Source organism: Cryptotermes secundus, unplaced genomic scaffold (genome assembly GCF_002891405.2).
Source record: "Cryptotermes secundus unplaced genomic scaffold, Csec_1.0 scaffold1096, whole genome shotgun sequence".
In the NCBI taxonomy this organism is placed as follows: domain Eukaryota; kingdom Metazoa; phylum Arthropoda; class Insecta; order Blattodea; family Kalotermitidae; genus Cryptotermes; species Cryptotermes secundus.
Window position 1 is genome coordinate 10059 of NW_019737097.1, and position 8347 is coordinate 18405.

Sequence of the window (8347 nt, forward strand, 5' to 3'; positions counted from 1 at the left end):
TAGTAGTAGTAGTAGTAGTAGTAGTAGTAGTAGTAGTAGTAGAAGTACTACTAGTAGTAGTAGTAGTGTGTGGTGGCGCCCGCACCTCCCTAGCCATCAGCGAATTGTGCCAGAGTACATAAGAACGTTGGACAGCACTGGTCTCTCACAACCCTATGGGCCTTCACGGCCTGTTACAGGGATACTACAGAATGGACAGTTGAAATTGAAGGTAAATTTAATATTAACTCAGGAATCCTATATTACAGACTATCTGAATCTAAAGAAAGTCATTCCTTAGCATAAGCAATTCAAATACAAGTCAGAATAGAATTATTTGGAAGATACAGTAAAGTTTATACGTTTGTTGTAAGAAAGGGCGAAGTGATTCACGTATATTCAGGTTATAATATAGTAGCTAATGTTGTATTTTAGCGTCCTGTTGCACTGATTCGTATACATAATGTGTATATATTTACCGTCTTTTAGTGCATACAATTTCACGTGTCACTTCACACTACATGTTTCGGCATTATTCTGCCATCCTCAGGTGTATCAATCACGTTAAACCACTGCACTGTCTGCCATCAAGTGTCCATTTATAAAATGATATAATATGTGTGTTCGTCGTTGTTGAATAATAAAATTTATATATTGAAACTTGTTAAGATCTATCATCTTACATGTCGTATATCAAACTCGTGTGTAACGCCATTCATCCGCTATGGGAGTCGTTCTTCTTATGTTTTAATTGTGTATATACCTGCAACGTTAAAATGTTACTTATTAATGTTATGTTTTGATTTCTATTTGTTACGTGTTGTTATCATTATAATGTTTATTACTCACTGTGTCTTATGCTGTCTTTCTTATGTGGGTGACATGAGTCACTTGGTATTATTATTTCCGTTGCTGTGTGCTTTCGGTGGATTGAAAATTGCAAATTTTCTATTCCTCTATATATTCCTATATCTAGGAAATTTATAGATTTATGGATCTCTTCCTCTATTGTGAAATTTATCGTTGGTTGTAGTTTACTGAATTCCATGATCGTGTCGTCAATATTTGTTTTGTTTATATCGTATAATATTAGAATGTCGTCAACATATCTCAAATATCCAATTATATTTTGTTATTTTAAAATATCGTATATATGTGTATGTACCATGTTCTAGATACATATTTCTGCTAATATTGCAGATGTTGGAGCACCCATAGCTAAACCATCTGTTTGTTTGTAATATTTTTGTTCATACTGAAAATAATTTTGGTCTAGTATAGTATTCAATATGTATATAATTTCTCTTTGTGTATTTATGTTTCCGTTACGATTGTGAATAACACAGAGAAATATATAACCCAATATTTCACGAATTACACATAATATACATAGAACAACACAACACAACCCCACCACCTACCCCCACCACACCAACCCCTACAACTTCATATCTCAACCAAAACGAAGAGACAGTACACACACACACACTCACTCACACACACACACATACGTCCAGCAATACAACGCACGCAGCCAAATAAGAAAGACAGCATAAGACACAGTGAGTAATAAACATTATAATGATAACAACACGTAACAAATAGAAATCAAAACATAACATTAATACGTAACATTTTAACGTTGCAGGTATATACACAATTAAAACATAAGAAGAACGACTCCCATAGCGGATGAATGGCGTTACACACGAGTTTGATATACGACATGTAAGATGATAGATCTTAACAAGTTTTAATATATAAATTTTATTATTCAACAATGACGAACACATATTTTATATCATTTTATAAATGGACACTTGATGGCAGGCAGTGCAATGGTTTAACGTGATTGATACACCTGAGGATGGCAGAATGATGCTGAAACATGTAGTGTGAAGTGACAAGTGAAACTGTATGCACTAAAAGACGGTAAATATATACACAGTATGGATATAGTTGCTATTCAGAAACACCTTCCGAGCAAGGAAACGTCAAGACAGACTGAAGCTGAGTTCACATGTCAGTGAGATGTTCTTATCACTCCTGACGGACAGACTGAAATAGCCGCAAACCCCATTCTGAGATGGACTTGCAGGACATGTTTCTGCTGATTTCCTGGTAGGGTGAGATGACTAATGGCATCACTGTATTACTTTGCTGCTGCATACTCTTGAAATGAACAGGAGACAAAAGCGGAGAATTTACTCGTGTACCTTTCGCTATTCATGTATTTTCTTATTGCTAGTGGGGTGGGACTAAGTCCCTTGTACTGCGGCCACTTCTGGCCTATTGTACCAACCCCAGATGATAGGTGAGGGTGATTGTGGAGCAATTGGTGGAATGAAGATTGGCAGGGGAAACCGAAGTACTCGGAGAAAACCTGCCCTAGCGCCACTTTGTCCGCCACAAATCCCACTTGACTAGACCCGGGATCGAACCCGGGCCGCCGCGGTGGGAAACAAGCGATTAACCGCTTGAGTTATGGCGCGGCATACGCTATTCATGTAAATGGAAACTTAAGCTGTTGTACAGATATACTGCTTCGTGTTACGTACTGATGCAGGTTTGGTTACTCTGTTGAGTTTATATGAGAGCTCTGAGAATGATTTTACTGAACTAGTCTACATAGGTCATCTCCTAAGCGAATGTTTTCAAAAGGAAAGAAACCTCCCGGATCTTCATACAATCACATTTATTAGTTTTATTCGCAAGTTCTTACTCCTGATATATTTTTGTGCTGTGTTCAAAGACGCCAGCAAGGCTCATCATTGCATGTCCTCTCTAAAAATTCTGATTATAGGAATAACCCAAACTGTGCGGAATAGTGTATTGTTCGAGCAGATGTGGACGAAACCCACAAGAACTAGATAAATATATTGTAACATGTTGCGCGACTGAGAACCCCCCTCCCCCTCCTCTCCACGGTAACGTAGCGCTCCCCGCCACTCCCCTCCGCGGTGACGTCACGCGGTGACGTNCGAGCAGATGTGGACGAAACCCACAAGAACTAGATAAATACAGTATTAACAAAAGTGTATGTAGAGGCAGGTGATATTGCTTGGTTTCAGCAGCCCAGGTTAAGGTAACTGGTAAACCAATAAAAGCTACCGAAAGAGAATTTACCGAAGTACGAGCAGATGCGGTACAGTCGATATACAAACCTGACCAAAGTATTTACGCTTGTGGGAAAGCACGGAGCCAAGATCCTTAATAAAAAAGCAGATTCCCAGGGGCACAATGCTGCCAGGCACGCATTCATCTTGTAAACAGTATGATAGATATAATCCTCTAAACTTTTTTAAAGATTATTAATTTATGCGTGGATACACTTATTATAAACAGAAAAATCATGATAAAAGTTTTGGGAATCTTCTAATACAGACAAAGTTATGTATTAATCGATACAGTAATTCCACGAAACAACAATCTTCCAGAGGAACTAGAGCAGACGTGGTTACTGACGTCCATATATATTGTTCGATGGATCTTCCAGCCCATTCGCCCAGGCCTTTTGTTCAGTTCCGTGATTATTTTTCACACACGGTACGACTCCTTGGGCGAGTGACCAGCCCGTCGCAAGGCCGCTACCTAAACGCGCGCGCAAGCGCATACACACACACACACATCAAACATCAATGCCTTGAGTGGGATTCGAACACACGATCCCAGCGTCCGAGCGAGCGAAGACAGTTCATGCCTTAGACCGCGCCTTTGTGACCGGCATCAGTATATATAGCAGTCCAATAAATAACCTTCTCAGCAACTGGTATTCTCCTGTCAGGTTTATGAGAATGAATTAAAGTACTTGTAATTGATTAATACGCTACAGTCGATTAAAATGGAAGAGATAAGAAATGCATATATTCTAGTCACGAAGCAGAGAAGGTGCTGATTAGGAGACCTAGGGACTCAGACTCAGGCAAGCAAAGGGACTCATACAAGGACCTTCTACTAAGAGGGCGAAGGAACTGTTGAAGTTAAACAGGAACCAGCTACGATGGGTGGTAGGACTACTTACAGGACACTGTCACCTCAAAGGACACCTCTTCAAACTGGGACTAAGTAATAGTCCCACTTGTGAGAGGTGTCAAGAAGAAAATGAAAAAGCCACACATATCCTGTGCGAATGTGAGGCCTTAACTTATTTCAGACTGCGTCACTTGGGTCAATATTTTATGGAACCAAGTGACTATTTTGACGCCCCCACGTACAAAATCCTGCGCTTAATTCGCAGCGCGGGGCTGCTGAGGGGATAATCAAAAGCGGAAGCAGAAAAGACCACTGTAGGTCGTGGTGCAAGGGCCAAAAAGCCATACTGTGGCTCAGGATGGGGACAAGCAGGCGGGTTCTCGTGAACACAGTAATGAGAGGGTGAGAAGGTGACTGACTAAGCAACTCCCAGAGTTTCAAGAAGGACCCCTCTAAATGGGGTGGGGATTTTAACGATGAAGAAAGCGAAACGACTGAAACCTGCCACTCAGTGAGAGATTCTCGGAAGCGGGGCATCTCTTCTCTTATCGATCATCCGTTACTGAGGACACAAGAAAATATGACATAAATTTTGTGGTTGTGTTAATGACGTCTATTCGGCAAATCAATTTAAGCAGACTTTTTTGTATCTTAGAAATACAAAAGAGACAACGATGGAAAGAACGCCAGTGCAGTTCGATTGCGCGGCGAAGACAACCTTGAAGAGGCCCAGAGCAACAGCATTGGAGTTTAATTATGCAAATTGTCAGTGTGATTGTCATGGCCGTTTCTTATATCAGTCAACCATGGATCAGTAGTTACAAACAGCAGAAACAGCAGAAGTAAAATGATTTTATTGCTTAAGGAAACAAATCTGAAAACGTAGTTAGTTGTAGGCCCTTGTGCACTGCTCTAACCTAACCTAAGATGTTAAGATGTGGGAGAGTCCACACTGCCATTCCCCCTCCTCAAGTTGAGTCTGCAACACGGCACACTTCTTTAGACAAGGTTTATACAGTACAGAATAATTCTGTATTTGACGGAAGATAAACAATGGACGCTAATTTATACAGTATAGAACTATAAGGTTTATTTTGGACTCTATAGAGCATACACCATCTTCAGAATCCTTTAAAGTCTAAGGTTTATACAGACTGAGATTACAGAGGCATGAGGTCTTAATGATTATATCTGGCGTGAAGGAATATGGCTATTAAGAAGTGCTTGTGCAATCTTTAGCCCACTTTCCTTATTTTGCAATAATAAAATTAGACTTAAAATATCACCTTGCTGTCTGTGTGTCTCTTTATACACGTATATCCCTCACTAGCAACTTTTAAATGTCTGAACCAATCTTTGTGAAACTTAGTATCCATATAATATCACGTGAATCCATCTCAACGGCACAGCCACTTCATAAATCCCACCCATCAGTAATACCAACATTATAGACTCCCAGATTTCTGAGGCAAAACCTTAATACTGCTTGAACGCCTGTACCAATCTTCCTGAATCTTTGTATACACATCATTCTACCTGACGCCACCTCATGGTGTACTCGTACTGAGTAAATCTCTTCTATTCAAACTCCGTGGCCTGAAGTCCGCAAGCGAACTATACCAACCGAGAGCCCGCCGCTTGTGGGCGAAGTTATTGCAAACTTTTACGGATAAAGGATGTCACGTGGTCAGCGCAACGGATCCCCATGGCCGTTAATCTCGGTTTTCTAGGCCGGAGCCGCTATCTCATTGAAACAGCTTATCAATTATCCTCACGAGGCTGATTGGACCCCCTTCCAGACCCACTACTTCTATTAGCAACAGAAATATTGCAGCCTCTAAAACTGTTGGTGTAACGAACTTAATGTTACATGAATGCCAGAAGCAGTCATCATGGAATCTGATATTTATATCATGCCAATCTCAATATATAAATCCCCATCATCAATATTACCGACATCATAGCCTCTCAAACTGTTGAAGTTATACCCTGAATACTTCTTGAGTGCCTAAACCGATCGTCATGAAACTTTGTCTGTATATCATGCCACCTGAAACCGTCTAAAAGGCGCAGTTAGCAATACCAGGACTGCAGCCCCTCAGACTTTTAGGGCAATAACCTTAATGTTACTTGAATGCCTTGGGAAGTGTGAGTGTTGTACCCTGATAGGGGTCAGTGACCGTACTCACCCCCTATCGGACGTCCGTGGATATCTTTTAACCTGTGACGTGGGAAAAACTTGCATAAAGGGACCCAAAAAACTCGAGGTCTCGAAACAACAACAATAAAGTAATGTCTAATAAAAATAACAATTACATCGTACAACTTATTAACACACACACACCCCTTTTTAACTTATTGCAATTAACTACCCATAATCTACCTGGTGTCTGAGTACCAACAGTACCAGGAGGCAACTGCCCATGAGGATTTAGAGATTTAGAGATTTAGAGTTTGACGAGGAGGAGGCAGTTGAGGACAATTAAGTGACACATATAAGGTGTCTCCACCTTATCGTGGTGAGGGGGTTTGAGTATGCCAAGGACCCTGAGAGCTATACCAGCGGTAGCGTAGCTACTGGCAGGGCCTCCCTTGCTGGACAGGTCAAAGGGTAGGCATCAGACGAAGAGAGACACCAAAAACCAAAAACTGATGCCGGAAGCAGCGTCATCAGCAGCGACTTGAAGCACAGAACAAATGATGCTCGAGATGGTTCAAGTTCGTATAGCAGCAGGCGTGACCAGAGTGGTTTGAACGGCTGTTGTACTGCGATGTGGAAAGCAAATGGAAAAACTACCACATTATCACTTTTCCTGGACAGTCTCTTTCCAAAAACAGAAGATCACATTAAGTGGAGGAACTGTTTTGGAAGAGACTGTGGACCTGTCATCTGACAGTTACTGATCAATCAATCAATCTACTCAACCTACACGGCACAAACCGCCACTGAACCCGAATCTGTACCCTAACAATCACTCAGTCCTCACTCGTGCTGAACACAGTAAGAATGACGAACAATGGCGCCATCACAACTCCTCCCCACAGGCGCTCTCGCGGCCTTTGCTTCAGTCCCACTGCTCTGGGCAACTGCTACAAACAGAATGCCCCAAATGGGTCCCCCCCCCCCAAATTCCAAAACTCAACATTTTCTCACCTCACGAAAAGGCCGCTGTCGCGCGAAGCGACACCTGAGCGGGTCCTTCAACTGACTCGTAAGCAATTTCTGGTAAATACGGTACAAGCGACTGACAAGGAATGCGAGGCGTCACCCGAGGTTCTGGCTCCTTCCGTTCCGGCCAGTCATGCGGCGTTTAGCCTATGTATCGAATCTTACAAAAATTATACTTAATGTCTAATAAAATGAGCACAACGTAATACCATATGAAGTCATCTCAACGGCCGAATTATTTGCTTTTTAATACACACGTGATGCAGAGTCTATAAAAATCGATTTTATATTACTGTTTTGATGGTTTACTTACACGTACATATTTCCCCACTTGTCATACAAAAGATTCAGTTTGTAGTGAAAGGAAAATAGACGGTTCGTTCTTCCCAGAAATTCTTGTTAAACTTCAGTTTCAATTGTTTGATGAGGTAACATAAAGGGATCAAAAGTTCATTTGAAACGAGTATAGCCAGCCAATCCAGTGAGCCTGTCGGCCACTTAATGACTGTCATTGTCATTATCGTTTTCTTCGCTCAGGCATCTGTTTGATAGTGCAGAGATTCTAAATATTTATTTCCGATTTGCAGTGCTCTCTACATATTTTCAACCCTACTATTCTTGGGCACACGGTCACATGGTCGCCTGCTCAAGACAAATCATTACGTCACCATTAAAAGTTTATTTATTATTATTATTATTATTATTATTATTGCTAGTGGGGTGGGACTAAGTCCCTTTTACTGCAGCCACTTCTGGCCTATTGTACCAGCCCCAAATGATCGGTGAGGGTGATTGTGGAGCAATTGGTGGAATGAAGATTAGCAGGGGAAACCGAAGTACTCTGAGAAAACCTGACCCAGCGCCACTTTGTCTACCACAAATCCCACTTGACCAGACCNTGTGCGCTTGCTACATCAGTCTGTGTTTAGCACTCGTTCCGCTAGCATCTTAGTGTCGCTTGTGATCACACATTTTTCCAAACTTGTGTTCAGACATTTTATTTGTGATTTTTTGTGCAAAGTTTAATAACTCTTACAAAAATGCCCCCGAAGAAGAAGCCCCAAAAAGACAGCCATTCATTCATTCATCAGTAGTCTGTCAAGAAGACAGGTCCACAGTCTCTTCCAAAACAATTCCTCCACTTAATGCGATCTAGAGCTTTCTCCTTCAAATGACAGTATCCTCTTCTGTCCCCAAGGTCATCCAGCATCTTCTTACGTCTTCTTC